This window comes from Aulonocara sp. 'chitande type north' Nkhata Bay, unplaced genomic scaffold, assembly GCF_057382095.1.
Source record: "Aulonocara sp. 'chitande type north' Nkhata Bay isolate Kocher_YH1m ecotype deep benthic unplaced genomic scaffold, A_spYH_male_GT1.1 unmapped_scaffold_23, whole genome shotgun sequence".
NCBI classification, from domain to species: domain Eukaryota; kingdom Metazoa; phylum Chordata; class Actinopteri; order Cichliformes; family Cichlidae; genus Aulonocara; species Aulonocara sp. 'chitande type north' Nkhata Bay.
The window spans coordinates 785,077-799,086 of NW_028234355.1; positions in this window are offsets into that span (position 1 = coordinate 785,077).

A 14,010-nucleotide genomic window follows, 5' to 3' on the forward strand; every position below is an offset into this window, starting at 1 on the left:
ATACCCTATTCGGGGTAGCAGGAGTTGTAAGCTTGTCTCAGCTGTCATTGTCACAGTACGGCTGTGTGCAGGCAAAAGTAGGACCCAAACGCAAACTCACAGAGACAAAAGGTAAACTCAAAAAACACAGCTTTATTGCTGGCGTGGAGTGGGACACAAAAAACAATACAAAATAGACTAAACTGGGAAAACTAAAGCACAAGGAGCCACAGGGAAAAATCACACAGCTATGGTGGAGACTACGACACTGACAAAGAGAAACACAGGGCTTAAATACACAGAGAGATAACGAGGGAATGAGACACAGAAGGAGGGCACAGCTGGGAGAAATCAGGACTGGACGAGACAGAGACGCAAAACTAGAAACACTCACATGAGGCATGGACCTTCAAAGTAAAACAGGAAGTATCACACAGAGACGCGAACTAGACACAGTGGAGACAGCAACTAAGAAACAGAGACAAACCACAAGGCAGAGGTCTAAGAACCAAAATACACAGAGGGAAATACTCAGCTTTGAACACAAGAGACTAGACTAGAGGGAGTAACAAAAGACCAACCATGAGAACATAATGCACAATGCAGGGTGACAGAAAACAAGAAACTCAAACATGCAAAGACACACCATAAACAGAACAGAGGGGGCACAGAGAGACATGAAGGGCAGGGGAGACTTAACATGGGTTGAAACACAAGGGGGAACTAATAAGCAAATCAACATAGGAGGCCTAATGACCTAAACATACTATAAACATCAAAATGAACTAAAACTCAAAACACTGGGTCCTAGGACCCAGGATCGTGACAGTCATACGATAACAGATAGCAAACATTCAAAATATTTAATTTATTGCTGTTTGCTTGCAAAGTTAATTATTTGTTTGTTTTTAGCAGTATTGAATAGCAGTATGCTATTCAATACTGCTTATTGAATAGCAGTAAATGCAAAATAGCTAGATATTAGATATGTCGGTAAACATTCTAGGATACTTTTTTAAAATTGGTCTGAAGATATGAGGAATAATAATACAATATAAAAGACACTGAGTAATGGAAATTCTACATTAAGTTGATTACCTTTTGCCGTTGTTGCCGTCTGTAAAGCCTCTTGTCAGGAGAGCATAATCATTTTGCAGCACACCTTCACATACAGACTACAGTATCAAATGAGAAACCAACTTCCTTGATTGCTTTTTCTGAGTCACAAACCTGTCTGTCTGGTTTCTTTGAGAGAAATGTAGATCATACACTTGATAAACTTCAATGTGTTGATGATTGTCCTTGTTGAGGCAGACAGTGCTTCATGGTCTTCGTTCAGTACCTCAAATTGGCTGACTGGTGTTTACAAACAGAAAACCAAACAGGGGTGCCAAATCTGAAAATTTCTCCCATAATATGCATGAATTTAGCTCCTGGATCCAGAAACATATCTGCTTTATTTTATTAGTTTGTGATATTTTCTTAGGATGTCATGCAGGTTTTTTTTTTTAATCATTATTTGTCATTCAATTTGTTTGATGAAAAATTTCACATTTTATTGTTCATTGGTAAAAAGCAAATAAATGGGCTTTCCAGTTGTATAAAATTTATTGCCAAGAACCATTGTTGCAGAAAAGAAACAATGAGCCAAACATGGTTTATGTTTTGTGGTAAGTTTATGTGAATTATTATGTATTATGTATTATTATACATATTACCAGTGCTATAAAAGTTCCAAAGTTGTGGTACTCATCTGATAGTTATTTGTTTAGATATCTGTGTAACTAACATCATAAAGTGGATGAAGTGAACTTCTGATGTGTTCCTGTAAATACACAGAATGTATTCCCTTGTCTGTTTTCCTTTTTTCATGTTAATTGGACTCTGTGGGTATAATCTCACTTTATTCAGATCATTAAATGGCCATTAATTGGTTTGTTTTTTTAGTTTTCTTATTGCTGGAAAAGAGTGAGGCCCCATGTTGAACACCTCAGATGATCTGGGGAAGGAGAATATATTTGTGTTTTGTTGTTTGGTAACATATTAACTCAGGGCCCAGCAACACTCACACTATATAATCACACCTTTAATTGAAGGCTTTTGAGACATAATTAACACATGAGTTTGCATTTGCGATATCACATATTAAACTATTTATTTTAAATCATGTTGTATATTACTAGTGCTGTTATTTATAATAATTTTAGGAAAAAATAGAAATGAAGCAAAAATGTAATATTACAAGAAAATAATAAAAAAAAGAAAATCTCAAAACTGTAGGTTGTGATTATTACATGTTTTGATTCATTCAGTTCATTAGTGAAGTCAGCTACATGTTACAGTACCATACTACACTAAGTTGCAGTAAAACTAAGGTCCCCGAACCCAAAAACTGTACGAACCTGATTAAAACCTGTTTGCAAAATTACAAAATGAAATCAAATCTGGTGACTTTTTCTGGTGTTATTGGAGACTTATTTATGACAACTTTTGACGTGAAAGTATGTATTGCTCTTCTCAACAAGCAGCGGGTGCTGCCGTGGGCACCTCGCCCGTGCCAAAGCGCTCACGGGCAGAGGATAGTCCTCCCCCAGCTGCTATCAGGGCAGGAAATGTTCCCACCTATGCGTCCAAACTGCAAATGATCGTGCATGAGTGAAACCTCTGCTCCCGCAATGACTGTAACGCAATCAATTCTTCTTTTACTGTTATGTTGTTTTGTGGCTCACAAGGTTTAAAACTACTTAAACACACACACACACACACACACACACACACACACACACACACACACACACACACACACACACACACACATACACAAAGTAACTCCACCAGAGTGCCTATTTCGGGTCACTTTTGCCGGTCCAAGCCCAGATAAAGGAGCAGGGTTAGAATTGGGACATTAAAAAAAACAATAATCGCTAAAAGAAATTTAATTTGTAGTTCTAAATAAATTCTAAATGCATTTAGGACGTTTTTTTACTCACTTTATGTCTTTATGTCTAGTGCTTTTATCTGAGCTCAATCTGTGCTCTCACCTTAGCTAATACTGTAACACGATCTAATCTGTTATTTACAAATTGGCTGATAACATATGTTTACAAAGTACACTATTCTTTTAGACAGCTCATGAAATGAGGCATCCAAAAACAAACAGAAAAACAAACAGGGCTGTCAGGAACTAAATTCATAATATGCATGCATTTAGCTCCTGGATCCAGAAACATATTTGCTTCATTTTTTAAAATTTGTGATATTTGCTTCAGATGTCATGCAGTTTTGTTTTGTTTTTTAATCATTATTTGTCATTCAATTTGTTTGATGAAAATTTTCATTCTAGAAGCTAACCTCATGACATTAAGGAGTGAATGTGATATCAAACAAGTGATACACAACCACGAGCACTTATAGCAATGATATCGGAGTGTAATTGTATGGTATCAATGAGAGGGAAAGTAGTCACAACAAAGGGCATTGTGCTATTGGAAGGCAAATCCAATCACAAAGGCAAATCATGAAAAGGCTGCTAGGAAAGCTGCAACATACCTGCAGAGGGTCCGGCAAGTCCTGAGGAGTCAGCTGAATGGAAAGAATACAATTAACACCTACGTCCTGCCGGTTATCAGATACCCTGCTTAGATAATAAGATGACCAAAGAAAGAGGTAGAAGCCACTATCATCAAAATAAGAAAGCTTTTTACCGTGCATGGAAGTTTTTACCTCAAATCCAGTACCCTGAGATTGTATGCTAAGGAAGGTGACTGAGAACTAGTGAGTGTCAGAACCACTATCCAGGATGAAACAACGTGGTGGAGGGTGAAGGCAACAGTGGGGCAACAGTGATCCCTGGTAGTCAGAGCACTTGGGACAGTGACCCATGGCTGGGCGAGTTGCTCCAAAAGATCGCAGGAACAACGTCCAAGATCTCTGTCCCAAAGAGCGCAGTCCTAGGAACAGCAAAGATCCTGTGCAGGACCCTCAAGCTCCCAAGCCTTTGGTAGAAGATCCAGGCTTAAAGGATAAAGACCACCTGCATGGCGAGTGGCGAGAACTTTTTAAAATATATATAGAGAGAGATTTACAAACCTTTGTCACTCACTAGTGGGTAATTTTCCTCAACAAATAAATGAAAAAGTAAATTTCCTTATTTGTTAATGAATTTTACTGTGATCTAATTTTAGACTTTTTTTTTTTAACTTTTGGGGTTTGAGCCATCATAGGTGACAATTGTAACCCTAACTCTACCCTAATTCTATATTTCGAACGGCACAATCGACTCTTTAAAAGTGTGATTGTTTTTGATATGTAACTGTTAAATTTATTATTTTCTTTGTTACCTGATTACCAACAATTTAATAAAAATATTATTTTTTTTAAACAAGAGACTTAGTGAAAGATCGGGGCGACTGGGTTTTCTGTTCGACAAAGAGGGTTACCTAGATCTCTGAGACAGTCACCTGAGTAGTGAAGCTGCATGCTGGCAAGTTATCTTCAACAAACTCTGAGTTTCTCTCTGACTCCTCCTGTCCTGCTACAGCTGATCCAGCTGACTGACTTGGTTTCATTTCCTCATTCACACAGCCTTTGATAAAATATTACTCTGCAGAAATTCCCATCTTTGCAAACATAATAATCTGGTTAGATGTTAGTTTCTTGTTATATTTAACATGACAACTTTTATTATTGGTCACTGGATAGCACTGATTTATTATCAACTCAACCCCACCCATCCCATATATGTCTTAACTTTAGCAATTACAGTTTAAAAAAATCTTTAGGATATGGGGCTCTGATTATTATGTTTTCAACACGCCCTTTTTTTCACAGGAAATTTTACAAACATTTACATCTGAATTCAAGTGTTATGACTGAATGTTAAATTGAAATATTTACTAATATAAAATTGATATTTAATCTAAATATTTCTTAAATCTAAATACACTGGCACTGATTAGTGATCAGTTATTTAGATATTTCTTTAAGCAACACTGAATTGTGCCCTAACCCTAGCCCTAGTTGATGGTTGGTCTGTTTTCATTCAGCACTTCCTGTACCAAAATAGTACGTAAGGAAGGTGACAAATCAAACTTAATGTAATTGATATTTGGAGAGACAAATTTCCTGATGATATATCTTTTACCTGGAGTAACCGTTCTGGTTCAAGGAAATCACGTATTGATTTCTGGTTAATATCAAGTAGTCTATCAAAGGACAGTGTTACGGTCAATATCCTTACAACTCCACTTACGGATCATAGAGCAATATATATTAATCTGCAACTCTTTCCTACTATTGCAATTAATAGATCCTCCTATTGGAAATTAAATAGCTCGCTTCTGAGCCATACAATTGTAAAATCTGAAATTACACGACTGTTAAAACACTTTATACACAAGGCTAATATTGAGAATTCCTATAGCACAAACTGGGAAATTTTTAAATTTGAGACAAGTAAAATGTTGAGACAGTATGGGGCAAAAATAGCTAAGTCAAGGGCAGCAGAAGAAGAAAATCTAATTGTTCAAATTTCCGCAATATATCAACTCCCACCAGACGAGGTCTCGGAGGAGGATAGATTACATCTTAGGTCCTTTCAATCTAAACTGGATGAGATTTACCGCCAGAAAGCTGAAGGAGCTTTTGTTCGTTCAAGAAAAAGGTGGATAGAGGAGGGAGAGCAGAATTCTGCTTATTTTTTCCACTTAGAAAAACATAGATCTAAAACCAATACTATTCATAAATTGAATATAAATGGTACGGTCAGTGATGATGCAAAAATTATCTCTCAATTTTGTTGTAATTTCTACTCAAAGTTGTATGAATCCAATTATAACGCAAAGGTCGCTACCCAATTCATTGACTCTGTAAACAATGTTGAAATGATTAAAAGTGCTGATAGGCTTTTTTGTGACAGTCCAATTACTGAAAAAGAGATATTGACATCTATTGAATTTCTTAAAAACAACAAATCTCCGGGCACAGATGGGCTGGTGGCTGAATTCTATAAATCATTTTCTTGTCAGCTTGCACCCTTTTTGTTGCAGGTTTATAATGAAAGTATTAAAAGGGGCACTCTTCCTCCCAGCCTTACTCAGGGACTTATTACTTTAATTCCCAAACCTAAGAAGGACCTACTTTTTATAGACAACTGGAGACCAATAAGCCTCCTAAATAATTGTTGTGATATTTTGATACCATGGTAGCATTTACAGGATATTGTTTTATAGTGATATTATACAGGAAAACTGTTACTCAATAAGGCCCATTTACTAGTTGTTTTTCTCTTTCTCTGTAACCTAAGAATTAATGTGTAAGAATCACAGGTTGGTACCTCAAGGTCGAAAATACCACAGAGACCACTTCCTTACTCCCATCCCCCCTTCTTTATCTCCTAGAAAGGAGCTTGTTAAAGGCCAGGTGGTTCGTTTCAGAATTCACTAATGAAAGAACTCTGTATTCTATGTCTAGGAGTGTATTTTGCTGGGATGATCATAAATTGTAGCTGAACTGATAAACTACACAAAGGATACTTCTTTGCTCACAAGGCAGGAAGACGTTTCCTTATTTGGTCTGTACCGGTTTGAACTGAGAATCTGTTGACACACGAACCTTTTTCCTCTATATATACTGTTGTAAGATGAATAAACCTTTGAGTCAGTTTGGAATGACAACCTAGAACAGTCTCCGCGTCTTCTTGTTTTTCCAAACTGCTCCCGGTACTCCAGCTGGTACCGTGATTAACCATTGATCATGCATGAGAATATTTTAATTTTGTTTATGTTAAAGGATGAACTCTGCTTATCGCTGCCCATGTCTCGAAGGAAACCCGATCCTCACAGACGGAGTTTTCTTTCAATAATGATTATAAAATATTAGCTCTATTGCTCGCTAGAAGAATTAAATATATTTTGGACGATATTGTAGACGAGACACAGTCTGGTTTTATGACAAACAGACACATCTCCAATAATATTAGACTCGTCTTGGATATTCTGGACTACTCAGCATTAATATCTGATGACTCATTTATCCTTCTCCTGGACTTCTATAAAGCCTTTGACTCAATTGAGCATGAATTTATATTTCTTACACTTCAGAAATTTGGTTTTGGTGATATCTTCTGCAGAGCTATCAAAACTCTGTATTCCAATGCTAATAGTTCTATTAGAATGAAAAATGGCACCACTTCTCGTTTTAGTCTTAATCGAGGTGTACGCCAAGGTTGCCCGATTAGCCCTTATCTTTTTTTACTTTGCACCCAAATTCTTGCCTCTCATATTTCGAATAGCCCTGTGAAGGGTATAAACATAGCAGACAGAGAGATTGTCATCAGTCAATTGGCAGATGATACCACAATTTTTCTTAAAAATGCCAGCCAAGTGCCAATTGCTTTACGTGTAATAGAGGATTTCTCAAAAGGGTCTGGATTGGTCCTAAACTTAAATAAATGTCAGTTATTACCTGTCAAAGAGTGTAATGTTCAGAGTATTTGTAATATAACAGTTAAAAATGAAGCAACATATTTAGGTCTGATTATCTGCAAAGAGAACGGTGGCACGGTGGTTAGCACTGTTGCCGCACAGCAAGAAGGTCCTGAGTTCAATTCCACCATCAGGCCGGGGTCTTTCTGTGTGGAGTTTGCATGTTCTCCCCGTGTTTGCGTGGGTTCTCTCCGGGTACTCCGGCTTCCTCCCACCGTCCAAAGACATGCAACTTGTGGGGATAGGTTAATTGGATAATCCAAATTGCCACTAGGTGTGAATGTGCGAGTGAATGTGAGTGCGAATGGTTGTCTGTCCCTATGTGTTAGCCCTGCGACAGACTGGCGACCTGTCCAGGGTGTACCCTGCCTCTCGCCCTATGACAGCTGGGATAGGCTCCAGCGCCCCCCGCGACCCTGAAAAGGATAAGCGGAAGCGAATGGATGGATGGGAATATCTGCAAAGATACAAAAGACAGAATTTTACTAATTTTTCCCCCAATTATTAAAAAATCTCAAACCAAATTAAATCAATGGTTGCAGAGAGATTTAAGTATAAGAGGAAGGGTATTGCTCTCAAAAGCAGAAGGTCTGTCTCGACTGACTTATGCAGCAATTTCTCTGCATGTGGACGGCAAAACTTGTAAGGATATTGACCGAATGCTCTTCAACTTCCTTTGGAAAAACCGGACACATTACATCAGAAAAAGTGTATTGATGAATGACTATGAACACGGTGGTCTCAATGTTTTGGATTTTACTACTCTAAACAATACATTTAAGATTAATTGGGCTAAACATTTTCTTAAAAATCCGGTATCCATTTGGAATTTTATTCCTCACTACATTTTCTCTAAGTTTGGTGGTCTAAGTTTTATCTTAGGTTGTGATTATAATATAGATAAGCTTCCAGAAAAGCTCTCGATGTTTCACAAACAAGTTCTATTAGCTTGGTCCCTTATATATAAACACAACTTTACACCCCATACGTATTCAATTTGGAATAATAGGAACATAGTGTATAAAAATAAATCATTATTTTTTTCTAGGTGGGTTGAGAAACGGATTGTTTTAGTGAATCAGCTGTTTAATCCTAATGGGCAGCTCATGTCCTATTCAGAATTTTTAAACACCTATAAATTTCCAGCCACACCCAAAGAATATGCCATATTATTTGATGCAATACCTACGGGTATTATAATGCTTTTTAAAGGTATTCAACCTTGCATATCATCTGTTTCTCTCCCCAACCCTTTAGATTCACACATAGGAAGAATCTGTCTAACAAACCACAGTAAAAGTAATAAGAATATTCGTGCTTTGTTCCAGACAGAATCTCTAACTATCCCACATGTGGTCTCTTATTGGAATTCCTTTGTCAGTGACATTAACTGGAAAAGAGTATGGACAATTCCTAACAAGTATCTGGTAACGAATAAAGTGAAGGAAGTCTCATTTAAAATATTGCATAAATTTTATCCTGCTAATCATTACATGACGAAGTTCAAAAGGGACATAAATGTGAACTGTGGATTTTGTGGAAGCCATCCTGAGACTGTGCAACACCTCTTCTGGATCTGTTCATACGCTAGAACATTTTGGAAAGACTTCAGTAGATTCATTGCTGGACATCTCTATAATGACTTTACTGTGAAATGGGAAAATGTTGTATTTTGTTTCTTTCGAAGGCAAAAAAAAGATGTTTACTTTATAATAAACTTATTAGTTATCTTAGCTAAATTTTATTTTCACAAATGCAAATACAGTAACAGAAAACCTAATTTTAAACATTACTATAATGATGTTTTATGTTACATAAAATTGATTAGTGGATCACTTAACAAAAAGGCTATGAAAACTATTACTATTTGTAGTAATTACAAATTATTTGAATGTATGTAATTCTTTGTATTACACCCCCTGGCATATGTTAATTTTGTTCTGATTGTATACATGTTCTGTATACTGTTTCTTAATAAAGTTTAATATTTTGAAAAAAAAAAAAAAAAAAAAAAAAGGAAATCGACGGCGCATTTGGAGTATGCATTTGAAGTACACTTCGAATTGGGACAGCCGTCGTCGCGTGGCGGTGACGTAACCGCACTTAAAATGCGTACTTCAAGCATGCAGTCTCTTAATTGGGACACAGCCATGGTCTCAGTGAACAGTCATGGTCACACACTGCATGTGGTTTTAAAAGCAACATGTCTGTTCACCACAACAATGGAGATGTGTAATATTAGTGCAGCTACAGTTTGTTTTTGAACATCAGTTCTGTTTTCTACTTTGATCACTTAGACCAAAAAAGTGTTGTTTTCAGATTCTTTCTTTTACATCTATTAACCACCTGTTCATTTTTTTATTACAATTAGTTTCACATAAATGTTAGTGTTTTCTTTTCCATCCATCCATCCATCCATCTTCATCCGCTTTATCCGGGGCCGGGTCGCGGGGGCAGTAGCCTAAGCAAAGAGGCCCAGATCTCCCTCTCCCCAGCCACCTCCTCCAGCTTATCCGGGGGAATACCAAGGCGTTCCCAGGCCAGCCGAGAGATATAATCTCTCCAGCGTGTCCTGGGTCTGCCCCGGGGCCTCCTCCCGGTGGGACATGCCTGGAACACCTCACCCAGGAGGCGCCCAGGGGGCATCCTTGTCAGATGCCCGAACCACCTCAGCTGGCTCCTTTCGATGTGGAGCAGCAGCTGCTCTACTCTGAGCCCCTCCCGGATGGCCGAACTTCTCACCCTATCTCTAAGGGAGAGGCCAGCCACCCTTCGGAGGAAGCTCATTTCCGCCGCTTGTATCCGCGATCTCGTTCTTTCGGTCACTACCCACAGCTCGTGGCCATAGGTGAGGGTAGGGACGTAGATCGACCGGTAAATTGAGAGCTTCGCTTTTACACTCAGCTCCCTCTTCACCACGACGGACCGGTGCAGCGTCCGCATTACTGCAGCTGCAGCCCCAATCCGTCTGTCAATCTCCGGCTCCCTTCTCCCATCACTCGCGAACAAGACCCCGAGATACTTGAACTCCTCCACTTGGGGCAGGAACTCATCCCCGACCCGGTGTGGGCACTCCACCCTTTTCCGGCTGAGAACCATGGCCTCAGATTTGGAGGTGCTGATCCTCATTCCCGCTGCTTCACACTCGGCTGCGAACCGTTCCAGTGCGAGCTGGAGGCCCTCACCCGATGAAGCCAACAGAACCACATCATCTGCAAAAATCAGAGATGAGATTCTGAGGCCACCAAAGCGAAAGCCCTCCGCCACTTGGCTGCGCCTAGAAATTCTGTCCATAAAAATTATGAACAGAACCGGAGACAAAGGGCAGCCCTGGCGGAGCCCATCACCCACCGGGAACGAGTCCGACTTATTGCCGGCAATGCGAACCAAGCTCTTGCAACGGTTGTATAGGGATCGAATGGCCCGTAGCAATGGGCCAGACACCCCATATTCCCGCAACACCTCCCACAGGACACCCCGAGGGACACGGTCGAATGCCTTCTCCAAGTCCACAAAACACATGTAGACTGGTTGGGCAAACTCCCATGCACCCTCAAGTATCCTGGAGAGGATAAAGAGCTGGTCCAGTGTTCCGCGACCAGGACGAAAACCGCATTGTTCCTCCTGTATCTGAGGTTCGACTAACGGACGAACTCTCCTTTCCAGCACCCTGGCATAGACTTTCCCAGGGAGGCTGAGGAGTGTGATCCCCCTGTAGTTGGAACACACCCTCCGGTCCCCCTTCTTAAAGATGGGGACCACCACCCCGGTCTGCCAGTCCACAGGTACTGCCCCTGATCTCCACGCTACATTGCAGAGGCGTGTCAACCAGGACAGCCCTACAATGTCCAGAGCCTTCAGGAACTCGGGGCGGACCTCATCAACACCGGGGGCTCTGCCACCAAGGAGTTGTTTAACTGCCTCAGTGACCTCGCCCCCGGAAATTGGCGGGTCATTCCCCTCATCCCCAGACTCTGCTTCCTCCTTGGAAGACGTGTCAGTGGGATTAAGGAGGTCCTCGAAGTATTCCTTCCACCGCCTGACAATTTTCTCAGTCGACGTCAGCAGCGCTCCGCCAGCACTATACACAGTGCAGGTAGAGCACCGCTTTCCCCTCCTGAGACGTCTGACGGTTTGCCAGAATCTCTTCGAGGCAGTCCGAAAGTCTTTTTCCATGGCCTCTCCGAACTCCTCCCACACCCGAGTTTTTGCTTCAGCCACTGCCCGAGCTGCATTCCGCTTGGCCTGTCGATACCTGTCGGCTGCCTCCGGAGTCCCACAGGCTAACCAAGCCCGATAGGACTCCTTCTTCAGCCTGGTGGCTCCCTTCACCTCTGGTGTCCACCATTTGGTTCGGGGATTACCACCACGGCAGGCACCAACCACCTTGCGGCCGCAGCTCAATGCCGCAGCTTCGGCAATGGAGACGCTGAACATGGTCCATTCGGACTCAATGTCCCCAGTCTCCCTCGGAATGCTGTTGAAGCTCTGCCGGAGGTGTGCGTTGAAGATCTCGCGGACTGGGGCCTCTGCTAGACGTTCCCAGCACACCCTCACTATGCGTTTAGGTGCACCAGGTCTGTCCAGCGTCCTCCCCCGCCACCTGATCCAACTCACCACCAGGTGGTGATCAGTTGACAGCTCAGCCCCTCTCTTTACCCGAGTGTCCAGAACATATGGTCGCAGGTCTGCTGATACGACTACAAAATCGATCATCGACCTACGGCCTAGAGCGTCCTGGTGCCACGTGCACTTATGGACACTCTTATGTTCGAACAGGGTGTTCGTTATGGCCAAACTGTGATTAGCACAGAAGTCCAATAACAAAGCACCACTCGGGTTCAGATCAGGGAGGCCATTCCTCCCAATCACGCCCCTCCAGGTCTCGCTGTCGTTACCCACGTGAGCATTGAAGTCTCCCAGCAGGACAACAGAGTCTCCAGGTGGAGTCCGCCAGGGCCTCCACTCCTGGCCGCCACCCGGCACACAATGCACCCGACCCCTATGGCGCCTCCTGCGGGTGGTGGGCCTGCGGGAGGATGGGCCCATGTCTCCTCTTCGGGCTGTGCCCGGCCGGGCCCCATGGACTAAGGCCCGGCCACCAGACGCTCGCCCTCGGGCACCCTCCCCGGGCCTGGCTCCCGGGCGGGGCCCCGGTAACCCTATCCCGGGCAGGGTAAACTGTTCCCTCGGTGTCCTTTTCATAAGGGTCTTATGAGTGTTTTCTTTTATGATCTTTTAATGCTTACACTACACTGTACATGTCTACATTAGAGACTGTTGTGATATTTTGATACCATGGTAGCATTTACAGGATATTGTTTTGTAGTGATATTATACAGAAAAGAGTTACTCAATAAGGCCCATTTACTAGTTGTTTTTCTCTTTCTCTCTGACCCAAGAATTGATGTGTAAGAATCACAGGCTGGTACCCCAAGGTCGAAAATACCACAGAGACGAGACCACTTCCTTACTCCCATCCTCCCTTCTTTATCTCTTAGAAAAAGGCTCGTTAAAGGCCAGGTGGTTTGTTTCAGAATTCACTAATGAAAGAACTCTGTATTCTATGTCTAGGAGTGTATTTTGCTGGGATGATCATAAATTGTAACTGAAGAGATAAACTACACAAAGGATACTTCTTTGCTCACAAGGCAGGAAGACGTTTCCTTATTTGGTCTGTACCGGAACCTGCTGACACACGAACCTTTTTTTCCTCTATATAAGCTGTTATGTACTAAATAAACCTTTGAGTCGATTTGGGAAGGCAACCTGAAGCAGTCTGTGTTTCCTTGTTCTCCCAAGCTGCTCCCGACGTCGTAACTAACCCAGCTGAGCGGCATACCTGAGTGTTACTTTGAATAATTAGGAATCTTATAAGGAAAGGACAAAACTCTGCTTATCGCTCACGCCTTGGAGGAAACCGGGGACGGAAATTTCCTTCAGAGACATTTCTGTTTCCTGTTTCTGTTGACTCAGAGTTGTGAAATGTTCTTTTATTTGATACACAATATGAAGTTCATAATTTTCTTACAAATAAAACTCTAATGACAAACATGAACAGCTGTGCTTATTTCTGAGACATGAGTTTTTGAATGTGTTGATATTTAGACAGTGTGCATCTGTATGCTGAAACTGTAATGGTGAACCTGAGGTGATGGTCAACAGAAGGCAAATATATATCAATATAAAACAATATTGAAGTAATGTCTTTACCCTCTGCAGCGTGTGGACGCTGTGCACACAATCACCTTATTCACTGTAGTAAACATGCACCGCTAGCTCACGTGACTGACTGTCTCCATGGTTACATCGTATATTATTAGCTGTGTAAACAGCTTCCAAAGATACCGCCATAGCTCTCTGCAGCTGTAACACTTTCACACTTTGCAAATCATTTCATGGTTTTGATAGTTATGAAGACAGAATATGTTTTTAAGGTCATGCTAGGTGGTTGCTATGGTGGTTGCTGTGGACTTGGGTGGACCGCGTCCGATTCCTGTTATTAGCTGTCCGCCGTAGGAAGGCTGCGTTCCATTTACAAGTAGTG